The sequence below is a fragment of the Nycticebus coucang genome, chromosome 2 (genome assembly GCF_027406575.1).
Source record: "Nycticebus coucang isolate mNycCou1 chromosome 2, mNycCou1.pri, whole genome shotgun sequence".
Classification (NCBI taxonomy): Eukaryota; Metazoa; Chordata; class Mammalia; order Primates; family Lorisidae; genus Nycticebus; species Nycticebus coucang.
In genome coordinates, this window is record NC_069781.1 from 64,407,538 (window position 1) to 64,428,882 (window position 21,345).

General features: G+C 37.0%; 1 protein-coding gene and 1 non-coding gene across 7 annotated transcripts in view; both read left to right on the forward strand.

Moving 5' to 3' along the window:
• Nucleotides 1-21,345, forward strand: part of NFIB (nuclear factor I B) — a 234,680-nt gene that overhangs the window by 18,656 nt on the left and 194,679 nt on the right. The window lies entirely within an intron of this gene.
• On the forward strand, nucleotides 13,137-13,273 carry LOC128580299 (small nucleolar RNA SNORA2/SNORA34 family). The gene has a single exon (XR_008378599.1). It is a non-coding gene; the product is annotated as a small nucleolar RNA SNORA2/SNORA34 family (small nucleolar RNA).

The window sequence follows — 21,345 nt, forward strand, 5'->3', positions numbered from 1 at the left end:
ACTTTTTAAGTTTGAAAGTGTCCTATTTTACAATGGCCCTGGATTGAGTCAGAACCTCAAACTGTTTCACTGGTCACCTGAGTTGTTTTGCTCTCACTGCCACTTAGCTTTTCTCCTTTGTCACGCTTTCCCATTCCTCCTTTTTATGTTGTTAAGAACATTAAATAATTAAAGGAGCTCTAAAGGAAAGAAGTTAATATTTATTATTTAAAGCAATTTCACTTTTACTAAGAACAACTGGAAGCCAAATGGGACATGGTTAAAACATTTACTTGTTACCAAACTGTGATTTGGAATCACAGTGTTTGACTTCAGTGGCTCTGGTTGCTTGGATCCCTGTGGTCGTGGAGCCAACATTGTGGGCCACATCCTTGGAGAAAATAGTTTTGGCACTTGGTTCTCCATGGCCAGTGAATTGCACCCCTCATTCACTCCTGCCTGGCAGTGTTGGAAAGTAGAGGGATTAGCCCGTATCCACAGTCACTGCTAAGGAAAGACCTTAAATCACATGTCACTTTGATACAACATGAAAGTCTTACATGAAGCATTTTATAATCATGCTTATCATATACCTAGGGGTTTTAGTTCTGGCCAGGAGTTAATAGGAAAAGTTATTTTACTGTTTGTCCGTTAGTTAAAGTGTAACTAAGATGAGTAGAAAGCAGAATCAGAACATTGATTAGCTTGTTTAGAAGCTGGAACCTGATTTTTAATAATCTGTGGCATGCCTTTTCTTTTTGAGAACATACTGGTGTTTAGTTGGAGTTCTGTTCAGGGGACACACAAAAATAAAAAAGCATATACAGGAAACAAAGGACATCCAAACTTTTTTAACATGTAAATTAGACTGCTGTTGATGGCAGAAGGATTTGGTATTAGTCTTTCTAAAGCACTTGAAATGCTTTGCTTACATTTATGATTGAAAGTTGATTTTACATCATAAATGTAAAAACCAGAGAATATATCTGGTTCTTAAATACTAGTAGCTCTTCGTAGCCCCTGAGAGATGCTAACATATTTCTTTATCCCTGATGGTAAAGCACCAGTGTTTTAGGATACGACTTATAGTTATCATATAACAATTTCTGTTCTATTTACAGTCTCCAAATGAGGGAAAAGCAGCTTATAGAAACATGAGGATAACTGGTCTTACAATAATTAAATAGACTTGTTATACTACATTAATCCCTTTTGGAACATTTGGAATGACTTCTTAGTACTAACGAACATGGAATTAGGGCCTACAATTAATCTGCTTTTTCTATTCGACATTTGTATAATATAAAACATGTGCATAGAGAAACAAATTTCAGGTTTAAGATGAGTTCATGGGAGGACAAAATTAAATTATATTGTTCTACTGAGTAAAATGAACATAATGCCAAGTACTGATAAAACGTGGAATTTATTTAGAATCAGCACAGGTAGAGAAATTATTTTCATTAAGTGTTTGTTTTTTGGGCTCTCAGACTTACTTTTCCCTGATATCCGGGGTTTGTACATGATGCACAAGATATATGCAACCGAAAACATTTGTTTAATCTAATATCTGGGAGGTTGTGTTAATACCTTGTGAGCTTGTGATTGTTGGTATGGATGAAGCTGTCTGTTAATCCTAGAGAAAATGAAGAAGACCCAGTTTTAAAATGTGGTCCAGTCTTGTTCTGTAGTTCATAGCCATGGTTCAAGTTAATGACAGACTCAGAGCTGATTGTTCAAAAAGCATCTGTACACATGTGTTGAAGGGGCTCCTGAGTTAAGGTTGTGTTTCTATCTCCTGTTGTAGAAGCCCCAGGAGGTATGATTTCCCTCCTTTAGGGCGTGCTCCTTTATTGTTGTTGAGTTTTTCATACCTGGGGATGTGCATTCAACCTTGAGTGTTCCAGTTACAGGGACAATATCTCCTGAAGGCGAAGGATGACGTATTAGTTCAAGTCTAGTACAGATTGTAGGTGTACGTAACAGAATACTGTGGAAATGCTGAGAGATTGTCGAGTGGTTTGCAGCCATTTTACACCATGTGCCTGGGACCAGCTAACACATTGTCAGGGAAAAACATGATGTAGCAACAATATTAGATCATGCAAATGAGACTACTGAATAGTAATAGTTATGGGCAATATTTTGGAAAACACTGATTAGTGACAGTTTTATTACAGCAAATGTATGTATCAAGTCCCCAGATTTCATTGTAATGCACTGAAAACAGATGTCAAAGTGTCCCAAACAGAATTTCATGGTTAATCTACATATTGCATGGAAAGTACAAACAAACCATTTAGAATTCTGTTATTTAATCCTTTTAGAAGGAACAAAAATATACAATTTAGATTTACTCCATTCTTTCTTTTAATTTCAGTTTTTGTTTTCTAGGGACTGATGATAAATTTTTTTTGTTTGTTATTTTCTTAAGATGCATATGGGAGAAGACATATCTGCATATGGACATGATTTTACTTAACGTACTTTGAACTGTAAGTTTCTGAACATAAGGTCTTTGTATTAAAAAAAAAAAGAAAAATTAGGCTCTAAATTATTTAGTGACTTTATAGTGGAATTACCTTCTTCTATTCTTTTGTTTACTGATACCAAGTTTCGCTCTATGCCACACAGTGATTGCAGTAGCTTGCCGAAGTGGAAGAGAAAAAAATTGGTGGCCCTATTGCCTGCAAGTGCCTGGGAAACCGAGTCTCTCAGGGACTCAGTCTCTTTATATGTCAGATAAGAGGATTGGCTTAGAAGGCATCCACTATCCCTCTTAGCTCTGACATCCAAGGAATTTGGTGGAGAGCAATCTTCTTCAATGTATTAAACACACCTTACATTTGGGGTTTTAATACATTATATTTATTTATGATTATGATTATTATTATTATTTTTTTTTTTTTTTGCAGTTTTTGGCCAGGACTGGGTTTGAACCTGCCACCTCTGGCACATGGGGCTGGTGCCGTACTCCTTTGAGCCATAGGCGCTGCTCAATACATTTTATTTATTAAAGAGAAATAGAAAATGTGTAGCCTGATCCTTGACTAACATTTTCATGTTGTTCAATTCAAAGTCCAATGGCCAAATCATTTGGTTCAATCTAGATTAAAAAAACAAACAAGCAAAAAAAAAAAATAAGAAACTTGCTTTTTAAGAAACAAATTTTAGAGCTGGGAGAGTCCCCTAGAGATCTTGTCGCTTTAAAATTTGACATACCGAGGCTACGGCAGATCCAACGCTACTTGGGTTATGTTAGTTTTGCTGCTATATGGGCAAAAATAAGCTAAATAAAGAAAAGTACTACTTTGTGAAAACACAGCAGAAAATTTCTTTAAAGGAACACAGAAGCAAAATCTGAACTAAACATTTTGTATTACCATTTGTAATTTACTGACATAAATTGGTTGAGGAGTCTAGCTTTTCTCTTTCAGGAAGTCAGTCTGCAGCCATGGTCTTGGTGAGAATGCCTGGCTTTCTCTTTTCCAGTGAATGGAAAACACACTATCTGAGTTACAGTCAACAAACATCATGGATTTGATAGTGGTTGGAAAATAAAAAGGACCCATCAAAAATACACTGCCAGACTTCCAGTAACATAGAAGGACATGTTTGAGATTGGTTGTAAAATCGTTGTTTTAAACTGGAAGTCAGATATTTAAAGAAAGGGTGGGAGCTAGTTATGAGGGGCTGGAGTATAAGTTCTACTTCCGGGTGTCTACAGTTTTCAAATTAGTTTGATAACCACTTTATAATCTTCATTTTCCTTTGTGTGGTGTACATTCCTCATTTTGGCAAAAGGAAATTTTTTTTTGTTAAGTTTAAAACAAATATCCATATGCCTTCTTTTAAAGAGGTGTTTCTAAGAATTTTTTCTTAATTTTTAGAAAACAAAATTAAAATTAAATTCATCAGGGGAATTCAGTTTCAAAAAGAAACTTTCAATGAATCTTTTTGTTAAGGTAAGAATTCTTTTTTTTTTTTTTAACATCAATATATATCTATAATTTGTGTTCTATGAGTGTCCTGTAATATGCTTATGTGTATTAAGACACCCTTGATTAGAGCAGAGATTAGTACATTAAAGCAGAGATATAAGTAGTATTAGAAAAGATTTAGTATCAACTACTTCTAGTAGCTAATTTCTAGTATGATAGTTTATGGGGAAAGTTTTAAAAGTGTATTTTTCAGGCATAATTTCAGATGGAAAGAGGGGTACTATGTAAGTCCATGAAACGATATCAGTGGAAAGTTATAGGAGCATACTATAAACTGGTCACATGTATTTGTTGATTGAATAAATAAATATAAATTATTTAAACTTAAGATGGAACATCAGGGACAAAGCAGATTACAGTCATTGAGGTATAGTTCAGGGGAACTTTTTACTGAGACTTGTCTTCCTTTTGTAACTGCACTGGTGATTGGTCATAGTTTTAGAAATGTCATCCCAACACTATAAATACTTAAAACTTCGAAAATGAGTAAAATTGGCCAGGCATGATGGCTTACTCCTGTAATCCTAACGAGAAGATGAGGCAGGAGGATCCCTTGACCTCAGGAATTCGAGACCAGGTTGAACAAGAGGGAGACCCCATCTCTCCCATAACAGAAAAACTAGCAGGGCATCATGGCAGCACCTATAGTCCCAGCTACTTGGGAGGCTGAAGCGGGAGGATCACTTGAACCCAGGAGTTTGAGGTTGCTGTGAGCTAGGCTGATGCCAGATACTGTAGCTAGTCTGGCCAACAGAGTAAGATCTATCTCAAAAAAAAAAAAAAAAAAAAAAAGAGTAAAATAAAACCATTTAAATTATCGTATCCATATTAGCAATAGAGCATATTCTGGAATCACGCTGCAGGTTGAAATGTTTATTTTATACTATTCACTATGTAGTTGTGTAAATTAGTTGTATTTTCTAAGATTCCGTTTCTGAGCTCTGGGGTGAGTATGAACTTCCTCTGGCAGTCGTGAGGGTAGAATGAAAAAGTGCTTGTGAAGGGCTGAGCGCCACACCTAACACATCTTGTGTGTGCAGTAAAACGTAGTCATTGCGCTGACTTCTAAACCCCAAGTAGCACAGTGCCAGCACACAGTAGGTGCTCACTGCTTATTTGTTCAATGAATGAGTACTCACCACCTTCCTCTGAACAGTCAGGAAAACTTGGTCTCCCCTTTATGGAGCAGAGCATCAAGGACAATGCTAAAGCTAGTTTGGGAAGAAAAATATTAAATTTGCAAATTTTCAAATATTGTGATTCTGTGACAAAAATTTAAATACTGTGGTTGCTATGTAATATCTCAAAATTCCAATGCCATTTCCGTATTTGTGGATGACTTAAGGAGGCTCCTTCCCTAGGAGTTTAAACACCTGCTGGATTCCTGTGTACATTTCTTGTTAGAAAATGATACACTTTACCACTACCCATTTTTTTCATAAAGGTTATAAGAAAATCACAGACATAAACATAATTGGAAACAAAAGAGAACATGCTTATAACTATTGCCTGAGACAGAATACTTAATGCAATGGTATTTGTTTATGAAGGAAACTGACTTTAAAATTCCAAACATTTTTATGGACTTGAATGGTGATATTTATTTTTTCCTTTATGTTTTCAATAGCACTGAATTATAGCACCACAAATAAGGTTGGAAGAAATATCTCATATTTTGTTTAAGATTATTCTCTGAAGAATATTTTTGACTATTTTGTCTTATTTGTGAAAAAAATCACATCATTTAAAAAAGCATTTCACTGATAATATAAGAAATACGTATATATAATATGTTATGCTAACTCATTGGATAATAACCCTTGTTATTATTAATTTTACTAGTCATTACACATTCTGAAGTGTGTGTGTATATATGTGTATATATTTGATGTATAGATTATTTTTATTTTGGTATGTGCTTATTCATATGATTCCATGTATTTCATATCATCAAAGAAGTAAGCCTTTATGATATTACTAAAATGTGTCTTTTAGGGAAAATGTAGAGCCTTTGGGATTATGGTGAAAAAGTGGTTGAGAAATGCATTTACAAAGCATGAGTGCTTTCAATGTTTTAAGCAGTTAAAAACAAAATAGTGAAACTATGGCCTCATCCGAGTAATGTGCAAGCAGAAAAGAGAGCGTAGGTCACTTGCCTTTGTTTATGAGACATGAAAATACCAAAGATAGTGGAACAAAGTATACAACTAACTAACCCTCTCACCAATTACTATATATAGTTTGATTTGCTGAGCTTTCTGGGAGGAGACCCTGTGGGACTCTGATGGAAAGGTCACAGAGAGGAGGTGAGTCTTAAGTGGAGTTTTCTCAGGGGTTATGTAACAAAAACAAAACAAAATGAAACATAACTGAGAATCTACTTCTTACGTAAATGAAATGTATTTGGCAGTGGTCTATACTGTACTGAGAAGGTTTGGTGACAAATTTAGTGTTCATTCAAAAAATTTGTTAATGAAAGAATCTAATAGGAAATTTTAACCCAGATGCTAAAATTCTCAATACTAAATGGCTTTGACTGATTAATCTCTTTTTTGTTCTTGGTCAATAATATTGAATTTTGATATTTAAATAATTCATATATCTAATTTAATGCCTAAATCTCAGCCTATATCCTATACATATTGTTTTAAAATGTTTTCTAAAGTATCTTCTTTTTTTTAATTTTTTCTTTTTTTATTAAATCATAGCTGTGTACATTAGTATGATCATGGGGCACCATACACTTCATAGATCGTTTGACACATTTTCATCACACTAGTTAACATAGCTTTCGTAGCATTTTCTTAGTTATTTTGCTAAGACCTTTGAAATTAATTCTAGTATTTTAGTTGTTTTTATTTATAACCTTGAACAAAAAATTGTCAATTTGTTGTATTTGTTATGTGTCAATAATTGATTTTAAGGTGTTTTGTACTTGAGAAGATAATTCTATAGGCAGTTTGAAAACAATCTAGAAAACAGAATATTCTGCAAGAAATACTGTATTTAAAAATACTATGAAGTTAGCTGAATTCACTTTTGGTTCCCATTTGTATCACTATTACGATTTTAAAACTCAAGTGTGTCTCACCAGCTCAGAAGAAAAAAGGAATTGCTTTTGCACGATGAGGTATGTTTTATTGTCAGACTAAAGTATTTGATCTGACGGAAAATTATATAAAAGCAATAGACTGATACAATGACACACCCAACAATAAAATAACAGCCAGCTTTATACACTGAACCTTCCTAATATATTTCGCTCTCTGTAAATTATACTTTATTCCAGAGTACAGTGTTTCCTCGTAGGTAATTACAGAAACAAATATAAAATGAACAATCTGATAATCTTGTGACTACAGCTAGATTATGGCTTTTTTAAAGTAGCTTTCAACCTTTTAACATCACAAAACCTAACACCTACAGATAGAACTGAACTTAGTGTGTGAAATTCTCAGTTCCTCTGTCCTTCCTGTATCCCCTCAGCCAAATAAAAAGTGAATACAAGATCTTAGAAGACAGTGATCAGGATTTCTCATTTTTATATTTCTCTTCCCCTTGTTCTCTATAAGGGATAGATATATATAGGGTTTTGTTGATTATGTAGTTCAATGTCAGCTACGACATTGAAAATTTAAAGAAAATCTCAGCTTTCCACTTTATGATGTCATTTTAAAGTCATTCTTTTTCTACAAACCAGCTGCTTAGTCATCAAACAACTATTCACTGAAGACCTACTACGTATCAGCCACTGTGGCAGGTACTAGAGTTACAAAACAGAGAAGACAGACATTTTACTAACTTCACAGTAGTGAAAAAAAATTTAAGAAGAATTATTCAACTCTCATTGTTCTTTTTCTTAACTGAAAGTATTGCTGTTAAGTGCTTAATAAGTTATGTAGAGAGTAATGGTAGTGATTGTATAAACATCTGAGGAAAATGACTTATGAAAACTTACGACAGTTTCTGAGAGAATAGTGAGATCATGGGGATGGAGTTTTCTGATGAACAAGTATAGTTTTTTAAATCCGTATGACAAGAGTCTGTAGCATATGTGGTCAGCAGTAGCATGCCGTATTGACATCTTGGAGCTTGTAGCTTTTCTTGAAGGAGATTGGAAACATGTCAGGATGAGTGTCTGGACTCTGCCCTTTTCTCCTAAATGTAGCAAATGCATTGGGCTAGATGCTGCTTCTGGCAGGATCATCCCTTTCAGAATTGAGAAAATCAAAAAGCTTGGAGGAATAGTGAACACACGTTAGGCTATGTGATGGTGATTGCGCTTAGTGAAACAAATAGAAGGACAGAATGTGGCATTGGGGCACAGTTAAGAATTTCTCCAACTCCTCAGACATGAGTGGATTTATTGCAGGTTTTGCAATTAACAAGTCAGTCTGGGGGTGTCCTGCGCCATGGAAGGCAGTGACTAGGAGTGCACGGAGCTGGAACTTGCTGGAAGGAGCCATGAAAATAGCATCAAAAAGCTGGGAATCAGGAGTACTAAGTCTAAAACCTTATTTTTGTTTTTTTTTTGCTTTTATTTTATCATTTTTTAGCTGTATGACTTTCAGCAAATGTTTCGAAGTCCCAGAGCCTCCATTTCTTCTTGTTTAAAATGGAGAAAACACCCATCTTAAACGCTAAGGCTTTGCATAGTAACCTGATGCTCAATCAATTAGGTTGAGGAAAGGTGAGTAGGACTTTCTAAGTTGTGGTGAACTTGGTATTTGGCGTATAGATGTCCTACAGGTGTTCAATGATCATCTACTGTGTACCTGGCATTATTTGGAAAGTCGCCTATACGATTCCATCAGTCCTCAATAATGATAGGAAGCAGACACTTTATTTTCACAAATGAGAACTCTGTGGGCAGGCTAGTTAAGTGACTGAGCTTGAACTTGAACCCATGCAGTTTGTCTCCAGAGTTCTTTCTTAACCCTAATTCTAGATGGTGAAATTACTCTGGCCACGGTAAGGTATAAAAAAAGGACAAAAGAAAATATCATAGAGTAAGGGATAGCCTCAGCATATTTTATTTAAAAAGCTCATTCACTGATTTTAAAAAGGATTGAAACCATGATTTGTTTTATCTTTGATTTGTAAGTTACTTTCTGATTTTGATTTGTTGCTTCTGACATACAAAGTTTCAGTGATTTCTAAGCTAACCTTTTCTTCTAAACTAAGCAGTCTTTCTCATTTTTTGTTTCCTCCTACTCCATTATGCTTTTGTATGAGACCCTGAAATTGGATGTTTTTATTGTGTGGGCCACAAAGGATACACAAGGAAAAGAAAACAGCCTTAAAGAGAGGATTAAGCAGGTCAAGAGCCATACATAGTAATCCAGCTCTTTATGAATAGGCACTGTGGCCTATATGATTGATTTATGATAAGCACCCTTCCCATTCCACTCACCCCATGCTAAATTAAATTATCTTTGAATAATTTTTTTCTCCTGTTCTTCATCTTTGTTCGAAAATTTGGAATATTTTACTCAAGTTTATTGACAGATATGTATACCTGAGGAAATGCCCTCTGGGCTTTTTCTGTTATAAGTGTTTTCTGAAAGAAATAGATAGATAGCGAAAAACTTCTAGTTTCTGTAATAATTTCTTTGTTGAATCTTTCTAAACACAATTTTTAATTAAAACTATTTTTGAAGTTTGGATGCTTGCCTTGTGGATTATTTAGTCAGAACTTATGAGATTTAAAAATCATCCTAGAGTTTGGAGGATTAAAATCCCCCATTCTTATTCCTGTATATTTTATTTACCTTTGGGTTTCAGAGATTAATTTCCTTCTTAGATAAGGTGGTGAATCTTAGTGAGAAAGATCATGTGAAGAAAGACCCAGAGATTACCTCCCTTTTTCTTCAGAAAGACCAGAGATCTCTCTTCTTATTACTGTTTTATTATTATGGTAGTAATAATTGGTAGCAGTAGTAGTAATAATAAAAATAACTGCAGCATGTTGAGAATATCCTATGTGCCCCTTGAATTATTTAATGTAATCATTATAGTTACCCAGAGAACTAGGTATTAATCATCATTTGACAGATGAACAAATTGAGGTTAAATAGGTTTGGATAAATCTGTGGTTATAAAAGCTAGTAAGTTGCCGAGTCAGAATGTGAACCCATGACTGCCTCATTCCCAGCACATATTTCCAACTTCACTACCACTACTTCTCCGTTTAAATCAGTGGTTCTCAACCTGTGGGTTGCAACCCCTTTAGGGGTTGAACGACCCTTTCACAGGGGTCGCCCAAGACCATCCTACAATTAAGATATTTACATTACGATTCATAACAGTAGCAAAATTACAGTTATGTAGTAGCAACGAAAATAATTTTATGGTTGGGGGTCACCACAACATGAGGAACTGTATTAAAGGGTCATGGCATTAGGAAGGTTAAGAACCACTGATTTAAATCTTCAGCCTTTTCCAATAAGGCAGTTTTTAAAAAAAGAGTCTTTTTTACATCTTCAAGGGTTATAACCTGTATTTTGTAATAATATGTAATAATTGTAAGCAAAGTTAAAGAACGATCACCAATTAATTTTCAGTGTGGTTCTGCCTAGAAGAAGAACTAATCATATGTTTGTTTTTTTTTTTGTCCTGTTCTCTATAAACGTTTCTTCTTTCTCACCTGCCTGGATGTACTTCGGTTTGTGCCTCAGACACTTTGCTCTGTCCCTGAGCGAGGAGCAGGCAACAGAGCTTTCTCTGGAGTTCCTGGGTGCTGACACAGGATGTTTAAACATATTGACTATGTATTTGCCTCCAAACATGAATATAGATATTTTTCTCTTCCGATTCTGTTTCCTTTCAGAGATGCTTTGTAAAAAGAACAGTTAGGGGCCAGGCCAAATCAGTTTGAGTTCATGCAGGCCTGCACGTTATCAGGATTGCTCTTGGCCTGAATGAGGAGTCCATTGTCCTCAAAGACATCATGTCAAAGCCCTTAACTGTGAACTTCCAGTCAAGATGCTGGACTTGCCAGTTAGTTACACAGAAACTATTCTGTCTAGGCTGGAATGTGGCAGTTAAAACTGGAGAACTTTGATCTCCAAGATAAAGTAGCTACAGATGTTGGCCTACTGTTGCATTTTACCAGTCATAATTTGTATAGTTTTTCTCAATTTAATCTAAATTCTTTTAATCTAAGTGTCCCCTGAGTAGTGTGATGATAAAAATATGTGAGCATTTTGTTAGAAAACCTTAAGAACAACTGATGCAACTTGTTCCTCAAGAATCCCTAGTTAAAAATTACAGTGATATCCAATTATTTCAGTTTTTTATTTTTTAATTTGTGACAAACTTTAATCTCTGGATTTGATATTTGTGTGGTTACTTATTTAATCTTTTTTATTTTTTTTGTAGAGACAGAGTCTCACTTTATGGCCCTTGGTAGAGTGCCATGGCATCACACAGCTCACAGCAACCTCCAACTCCTGGGCTTAAGCGATTCTCTTGCCTCAGCCTCCCGAGTAGCTGGGACTACAGGCGCCTGCCACAACACCCAGCTATTTTTTTTTTTTTGTTTGGTTGCAGTTCAGCCGGGGCCGGGTTTGAACCCGCCACCCTCGGTATATGGGGCCGGCGCCTTACCGACTGAGCCACAGGCGCCGCCCACTTATTTAATCTTTTAACCATGCCAAAATTGTCTTAGCCATACTACCCTGTTTCCCCAAAAATAAGACAGTGCTCTCAAAGATGCGCTAGGTCTTATTTTCAGGGGATGTCTTATCGTTCCTGTAAGTAGGTCTTACTTTCGGAGGACGTCTTATTTTCGGGGAAACAGGGTAGTTGTAAGGGTACGGTAACAACAACCATCACAAACATTTACCATTCATTAGGCACTTACTGTATGCCAGGCACTGTGATAAGTGTCTTACATGTCTCATTGAATCCTCACAACTAACTCATGTCAAAACCATCAGGGTTACCCCATCATCTTGTTAGACAGTAAAGTACTCAGGCAAAGAGAGATTAGGTCATGACCCGAGTTCATATGGCAATAGGCAAGAGGAGGAACAGGGATTTGCACTCAGGTGTGCAGGCCTTGAGTCCCTGCACATGGAGCTTACCTGGCCATCTGGCCTGATTTGGCAAGTCATTCATCTGTTAGTTTGGGGCAAGGCATTCCACCCTCAGGCACCTGTTTCCTGGTAAGTAAAAGGGCAAATAATCTTGTTTTTTTTTTTTTTTTTTTTTTTTTTTTTGTAGAGACAGAGTCTCACTTTATCGCCCTCAGTAGAGTGCCATGGCATCACATAGCTCACAGCAACCTCCAACTCCTGGGCTGAAGCGATTCTCTTGCCTCAGCCTCCTGAGTAGCTGGGACTACAGGCACTCGCCACAACGCCCAGCTATTTTTTGGTTTGCAGTTCAGCCGGGGCCGGGCTTGAACCCGCCACCCTCGGTATATGACTGAGCCACAGGCGCCGCCCATAATCTTGTTTTTTTGATCAGGTTAATAAGAAGATCAAATTAGGCTGGGTGTGGTGGTTCATACCTGTAATCTCAGAACTTTAAGAGATCAAGACAGGAGGATCTCTTGAGGTCAGGAGTTTAAGACCAGCTTGGGCAATAAAGTGAGACCCTTGTCTCTAACAAAAAATAAAAAAGGTGGGTGGCGCCTGTGGCTAAGTTGGTAAGGCGCCGGCCCCATATACCGAGGGTGGCGGGTTCAAACCCAGCCCCGGCCAAACTGCAACCAAAAAATAGCCGGGAGTTGTGGCGGGCGCCTGTAGTCCCAGCTACTTGGGAGGCTGAGGCAAGAGAATCGCTTAAGCCCAGGAGTTGGAGGTTGCTGTGAGCTGTGTGAGGCCACGGCACTCTACTGAGGGCCATAAAGTGAGACTCTGTCTCTACAAAAAAAAAAAAAAAAGGAAAGAAAGAAAAAATTATTAGGGTATGGTGGCATATACCTGTAGACCAAGCTACTTGGGAAGCTGAGGCAGGAGGACTGTTTGAGCCCAGGAGTCGGAGGTTACAGTGAGCTATGATTGCGCTAGGGAACTCCAGCATGAGTGATAGAACAAGACTACATCTCAGAAAAAAAAAAAAGAAAAATAAGAAAAGCACCTTAAGTTCTTAAGATCATGTTTATAAATTTTCATTTCTATGAATAACCTCATTAAAAAGTCACATAGCTTGGCCCTGAATCAAGGCCAGCAGTTTGCTAAAGCTGTTGGTTTCAAGCAGGAGCCTAAAGAATTATCTTACTATGGTCTGTTGGCCATTTCAGAACTTTGGAAATGTAATGGTCAATTCATTAGAAAGAAACAGTATGAGTCATTGGTGATAGATGTAGGCTAGATGTGTGATTTGTAGTCTTAATACTGTCGGGTTCCAAAATACCCATAAAATATTACTATAACTCACAAGGATATTTAAGTTATTTGTTAGAATAACTCACAAGGATATTTAAGTTATTTGTTAGAATTATAATGCTGTTAAATAACTCACAAGGATATTTAAGTTATTTTTTAGAATTATAATGCTGTTAAATCTTAATTACAGCTCCCCAAAATGACTGTGGGTTTTTACCCAAAATAAAAAGATAATTCTACAGTAAAAAAAAAAAAGAAAAAGTCACATAGCTTTAAGTTGGACTTTAGCAAAGTAAGCCACCAAATATAATATAAAATTATTGTGATTTTACATTTATATTGTTGCTTATTGTACAAATAATTTTGTACTTTAGAGGAAAAGTCATTGAGCACATTACTGTGTTTTATCTAAGAACATCATGCTTAAATAAATATTTATTGGACATTTATTGCCCTCCTGATATCTTTTGGTTTCTCATTGGTGGGAGAGGAAAAGAGTATTACAAAAAGAAAAAAATGGATGTGGTATTTCTACCTATAGTGAATAAAATGAGGCAAATAATTGAACGATTATTTCAGAAATGTTTTCAGTGCAAGGAGATGGTTTAAGAATTTAAAAATTACCCTGCAAATAATGCAACTTAAACCCATTTTATACAGTAGCAAAAGTTTTAGTACTGAATCAGATTTCCTCAATTCTTCTTTTCCCTTGAGTAGGTAACAGCTGCAAAAGAGAATATTTTTAGAGTGAACACTTATCACAAAGTTTTTCTTCTAAAATTTATATTTGTTTTTTTTTTTAAAGATAATAAGATTTTTTTTTTTAAAAGAACAGATATTCGACCCATTCAGCATACATTTTTTTATTCCTTTGGGCATTTATAAGTCTATAATTTAGTAGTACTTACGTTCACTAAATTTGTTGCCCTAAGAAAGACAGGTGTAGAGTTTGCGCATGCGTGGGTATGCATCCGAACGTGTGAGAATGCAGCTTAGGGATTATAATCATTTAGTCAAGGTCATAAGTGACCTGATGTGCCCTCGAGCATGCTGTTTATAATTGCTGTGGTTAGTTTTCCTTCTCATTGTTTTTACCTATAATGTCAAAACACAATTATATGGAGTTGGTATGTTCACTAATAGCAGTTTATCTCTGCATGGTTTATAGAAGGAGTCAAAAGCCAACAACTATAATTACATCCATGTTTCTAACTTAGCAGCAAGCTGGAAGAGTGTGGTTGAAGTATGCTGTGGGCCTAGTGCAGCCAGTAGGAATTATAGGGTAAAGTCATTGCTCTGCATTCTTTTGGTTTTACAATAATTGTTACTTCAATTTTGTTTTCTGGGTTTTACCACTGTCTGTTGTGTTTATATGACCACATAAAGAGTGGTTGAGTTACATGTCTCTCCACTCTATTTTTCTTCTTCTTGCCTTCCTCTATAAATGGACCCGTTCTCCTTTCACTTTCTTCTGACTCAGCAGACAGTACATTACAGTTAATCGTTTTCTGAAGCAGCCTGATATTCATGCTCTATGGAACCCATAAGACTTCTACTATTTGCATTATATGTTTAATTGGATAATTATGGGAACCATGTTGAACTGTTAACAACTGTCAAGCCTTTGATTAATCTTTTGAATGTTCATTGGCATGGTTCAAGTTAGCAACCACGATACAGAATTTTTTTTGTTGTTGTTGCTGCTGTCATGATTATTCAAGAGGGTAAAAATGATTTTTCTAAAAAGATAAATACAGTATATGTAATTTCCCATTTGGGCTCACCTTACACACCGTGGAACAAAGAAGCAATGCAATTTATGGTTTACCATAATTTGTTTTGCAGACGAAGTATTGCAGTTTAATGAATCTCCAGAAAATCATATGAAAGCCTTCTTTTTTTTATTGATCACAATGATATAAAATTATAAAAGAGTATCCTAGAGGTCTTCTGAGGAAAGCAGTTATTCATTGAGTCTGTACCCTCCTAGGCCTCCTCTTATACCTCAGGTTATTTTTCCCCTGTTTTATGAAGAGTATTCCACTGTTCACAAAAGTGATGCATCCTCCAAGGAACATCCACCTGCAGCTGTCTCCTGGGCCCCACCTCCCCGAACAGTCTCCTATAGCAATGGAATTCTTTGTGAGCTGGTTGGTATTGAATGAGACTAATTAGTTAGTTGCCTCCTTTTTTTAAGTGTTGTAAATTGAATATTGATTATGGGAGCACCAATCTTATGGTACTTACTTTGTCCAATCTAGTTTTTTTTTTTTTTTTTTACAACATTTTCCAATCTAGTTTTAAAATAAATAAAATGCGGGTACAGGGTTAGGGAAGATTGAAGTATTTCAAAAATGGTTAGGGTTCTTACTAATAATACAGCATTTGAATAAAAACTTGAAGGAAGTGATGAATATAGGTACTCTTTTAAACACTTGAATACCTGTGTGTGTGTGTATTCGACTATTCCTTACCTAAATCCTACAAGGCAAAGTCTATTATTATCTCCTTTTCACATGGGAGGAAACCAAAGAAAGATTATGTGTAAGGTCACAAAAGTTTATAAGTGGTGGAATCAGGATTTGGACACAGGCATTTTATTAAACTATTATTTTAGATCAGCTCCTAAGCTGGCTTAGTGTGGCTAATCCAGGATAGGAATAACCTCTTTAGCAGACTTTGTACTAAACTCGTTACACAGGACTCAGATTAATTCCTCTTCCTGGGAAATAACGTACTGGATTCTACCCGTCCTTTACCAAGTGTGTTGTTTTGAAGTCCCATCTTGGATCAAGTTAATAGGGTTGGAACCAGGCACTTGAGCTGTTGGCAAAGCAGTTCTGCTCCTAATGGTGAAAGTGTATTTAGATGTTTTAATCAAATGCACAAAAGACGTGGGGGAAAGAGGATTGTTTTAGATGAGAAATGTGCAAAAGGAATGTAAACACCATGTCACCTCTCGTGTTTGTATCATTATCATAAGACCATTGTTTATAGTTGGGAGCTTTATGGTAATTGTACCTTCCACTGAGGTTCAAGATAGCCTCTTCGAGGAGCTCATAATAAGAGAACAGACTGAGGAAGAGGGTGAAAGGCGTGTGCAGGGGGAAATTCATACTGACAGCAGTGCATGTTGTGGCCCAAAAATATTCATCCTGGAAAATTTCTTAGATGCTTTGAGTCGTAGATGAGCGACTTTCTTCAAACTAGATTTATAAGGGGCGGCGCCTGGGGCTCAAAGGAGTGGGGCACCGGCCCCATATGCCAGAGTTGGTGGCATATGGGGACCCGGACCCGGCCCCGGCCAAAAACTGCAAACAAACAAACAAACAGACTAGATTTATATTTTGTTCCTTGAAGTAAAGTTATGTCAAACACTGCTGCCTCAAAATTCTTTCATGGAAAACTTGTGCCTTTTGACCTGCCTTCTCTATGGGGCAGCCTGGTGGCTATTAGCCTGAACATTCTTTTTGGGGGGTGGGGGAGGAGTTTCAATAAGCTGTCAGGTCTTCGACAGTCAAGTCTCAGGTAAAATGTTTGTTTGAAAGGTAATGGGAAGATGATATACCCTTGAGAATGTGTTTCTTTATGTTGAATACAGTATCCACAGCTTTCAAGCATGATGCTTTTTTTCATCATAGTGATTAGTAGGCATAATATTCTCTTAATACCATAGAAGAGGTAAAGGCTATGGTGGGAAGGCCTGGCTTCCATTTCTGGTTCTGTGGTCAGTGACTGAGAGTTGAGCTTCAGTTTCCCGACTGTAAAATGATGGCATTATTAACAGTTACTCCTGAGGATACATTTTGATAATATGTGTGAAAGGGCTTTGTGAACTGCAACTGTGTGTGTGTGTTCTCTGTGTATGAATGTGTGTGTGTGTGTGTGTGTACATTCTTACCCCTACTAAAATTAAAAAATTCCCGAGGAAAGGAAATATACCTTATTCTTAACACCTTGTTTAATACCTAGCCTAGAGTCCTGATAATGTTTTTGTATTGAGCCTATTTTGACTTTTACCTTTTTATCTTTTTCTTTTTTTTTTTTTTTGAGACAGAGTACCTTTGTAGAGTGCTGTGATGTCACAGCTCACAGCAACCTCAAACTCTCAGGCTCAAAAGATTCTCTTGCCTCAGCCTCCCTTGTCATTGGGACTACAGGCACCTGCCACAACACCCATCTCTATTTTTATTGTTGTGTTGTTGTTTGTTTGGTTAGCAGGCTCAGGCCAGATTTGAACTCCCCAGCCCCAGTGCATGTGGCCAGCACCTGACTGCTGGGCTATGGGCATCCAGCTGACTTTTACCTTATCTTAAGAGTTTTAGTGGAAGTCTCCTAAAGTTAGTTAGCATATTTCCTGTAGTTTATAAGGGGAGTAGGTTCCCACTGCTGGGAAGTACAGGGAGCAGATGGCATGGCTAGCTGCCTGCCCTGACTGGAAACACTTCCTCTCAGTCCCAGCTTTTAAACTTTCTCCAGAGAAAGTCATCACTTAGGATCATGCTGGGGTTAAAGATCTAAATTCCCCACAAACCGTAGATAACATTACACCTTAGTAATGATCCTTACAGAGTTCTGCCCAACCCCTAGCCCACCTTTGTTTTTCAGGTTTTGCTCCCAAACCACACATTGTAGGCTGTGCTCACTGTGGGGCTTCTCTCTCTTCTCTCCTCAGTATTCAGAGACCCTGAGGGGATACACTGGTCTTCCTTCAGTAGAGAGCTTCTTATTGATTTCCATATAATGTTTTCCACGCCTTTGGACTGTCCAGTTCTGGAGGTCCAAAATAAGACGTTGACTGACATATGCATCTTGTTAGCAGTGTTATGACAAATAGCAGCAGCTGTATAAACTAATCTTTCTGTGGCTTCACATAGGAGACTCAGTTAACAATGGACCACTGTCAGCATTTCGTCCTTTTCACCCCTGGGTTCCTGTGAACTTTTCTACTGGACATCAGATTATTCTAACCCACAAAGAGAAGAAAATTTCAAGTATTGCAAATCAGCGGCACTTTCCTAGGTGATCTGGTGAGGGACTGATGTGATGGTAATTGCACAGATTCTGATTAGAAAGATATACTGGTCATCAGGATGGTTATGACAGAATTGGGGTTTAACTTTGCTTTGGAATTGTGTCTGAATTTGGCACTAAGTTCATGGTCTTATGAGGCTGGCCTCTGAAGTTTGGTGTGACTGGGTATGAAGCAGGACTGCAGGGACATAGCTTCACTCAAAGGGTCAACGAGATACAGAACCACAGAAATCTCAAGTGACCTTTTACCTTCCTAATAATTTCTAAATTTCTTTCTTTCCCAGAAAAAAGGGCATACTGGATATTCAAGTACTCAGAAAAGCAGAGTTGTAGCCTTAGATTAACAGTGACTAAAAGTTCAGGTTCCAGAGAAAATGCAGTTGGCATTGGAACCCCTTGTTTGAAGCCTTTGCTTTAGTTCTGTCTGCAGAGGACATCTGAAATTCCTTTGGTTTCTAATCTATGGCAAGTGAACAAGAATGGATGACAAAGGGATATAAAGATAGAGCTCAAACAAGTTGTTGTTAATTCTTTCTTTCACCTATGAGGACTAATGAAAAGCTTAAATTACTAAATTCAGACTAGACCATTGTCGCTACTTGCCAAACAGTACACGCCTGTGCGTCTGTCTGATCCATATTTGAAAGCCACAAACAGAAGCACATAATTTGGCAAAACACCAGAAACATGCCTCGGCACACTTCTGGAGATTCTTCCAAATGACTTAATGATTCAAAAATGTGTGTGTGTGTGTGTGTGTTTGCACGCGCGCACATGCATATTGCCTAGAAATGCTTAGACTAAATTCTGCCAGCAAACCATGTGTATTACACTTGTTTAGGGGATTTGAGGACTTTCTTTCAAAATTCTGAATTGTAGAAAGGAAAAGATGAAGCTGTTCATTGGACAGTAAGTTACTTTCTCTTTTATTTTCAAGATGAGTAAATATAAACTTCTTGTTAAAAAAAACAACTCCTCAATGTATAAAATATCCTTTTTTTAAAAGGTTAAAATATTTTATTTGTTTTTCAAATGAGTTTTTAAACAAGTGGTTTACAAGGAGCAATTCCCTGCAAGACAAGTTCCTCACGAGACCGTGAAGAAATTTCCTTAATTCTATCCTAAGTTTTTCTTATTTTGTTTTGTTTTTGGTTTTTTGAGGCAAAATCTCTCTCTGCCGCCCAGGCTAGAATGCCATGGCATCAGCCTAGCTGACAGCAACCTCAGACTCCTGGCAATCCATCTCTCTGCCTCAGCCTGTAGAGTAGCTGGGACTAGAGGTGCCCACCACAGTTTTTTGTTTTATTTTTCATAGAGACACAGTCTCACTTGTGGGCAGATTGGTTTCAAACTTCAGAGCTTAGGTATCCTCCCGCCTCCGCTTCTCAGAGTACCAGGATTACAGGCGTGAACCACTGAGCCCAGCCCAGTATCCTAAGTTTTATATAAAAGTATTTTTCCTTTTCCTTGTTTTGGCTCCTTATAGAAAAGATGTGCTTTTTCTTAAAAGACACAATCTGAATTCAATCTAAAATACCAGAGGATGTGAAGAAGGTGATGACAGGAGTTTTTATTAGACAGACAGATGTGGAAAGTAAGCAGTCCATGAGAAATCTTGAGCGTGATCTACTTTCCCTCGTGTGAATATTATTTTTGAAAGTCAGATGCTTTTATGCATAATATTTCATTTAAATGTTACAGCAACCTTTACGAGACAGGTATCATTATTCCTCATCTAAAGATGAGGAAACTGGAGCTCAAAGAGTTTTAAAATACGTTGTCCAAGGTTATACAGCTAGGAAGTAGCCCAGTAATCTTTGAGCCTGTGTGAGTCCATAGATAATACCATTGACACTATACCTTTCTGCCTTCTCTGAGAGAGGTAAATATGAATTACAATTCCACCCCGTTTCTGGCATTTATCTCCTTTCCATTCCTAGATTGCAGCCCATAATGCTCCCAAGGTAACTGTAGATTATGTTTTCCTATTTAGTTGCTTGACTTATACTTTATATTTATAAATTACGAAGTACCTTTGCCTTTTGTTAAGAGTATCTCATTTCATATTTATTTCAGTTGGACATAATAGATATTGTTCTAATTTTACAATTGAGAACATGGGATTGAGAACCATTAAATTACTCACCCAACAACTAGTCTACAGCTGAGGCTTAAGAATAGTATCTTTCTCGGGCGGCGCCTATGGCTCAAGGAGTAGGGCGCCGGTCCCATATGCCGGAGGTGGCGGGTTCAAACCCAGCCCCGGCCAAAAAAAAAAAAAAAAAAAAGAATAGTATCTTTCTCTATTTTTTTCCACTGCATTTTAAATGCCTCATAGCCAAAGAAAATCCATGCTTGACTAGTCATCTCATAATAAAAAATTGAGTGTGGCAAACCCAGAACCCTTTTGTTTTCTTAAAAAAAATGATCTGTTGTACCCAATCATGTCTTTCTCTAAGTCTTCTCACATCCCAGTGCCAGTTGGTAACTGGTTGATCTGTCCGATTTGATTTCTCAAGCAGATCCTATTTCTGCTTGAGAAATTCTTTATTTTTGGAAGTTCTCAGTATACTGGTGGGGTTTTGAACATCAACAGCTTCTAGTTGTTTGGCATAATAGGGTTAGATAAATTAAGGATACTACATCCACATACATGTAAAAGAGAAATAAAGATAGGAAAGAAGGGAGGAGGGAGTTAGTTCTTACTGCTTTATTTATCTATTTTTAATGCTATTTGAAAATTGCTCCAGGAATGTAGCATCTTTTCTCTTTTACTTCAGGCTTAGTTTTACATCAGTTTTTTGGTGTGTAGGCCAGGATAGCATCATACTCACATTCCTTTAGGTAAATATAACCAAGAAATTAAGATGCTAGGGGCTTAAGCCTCAGTGTGTAATAAGGTTTTCACTTATGTACAAAGACATTATTCTTCAAGGCAATGCAGGAGAATGGGATGACTCAAGAGATATAAACAAGAGTCTCTCCGGCCGGGCAAG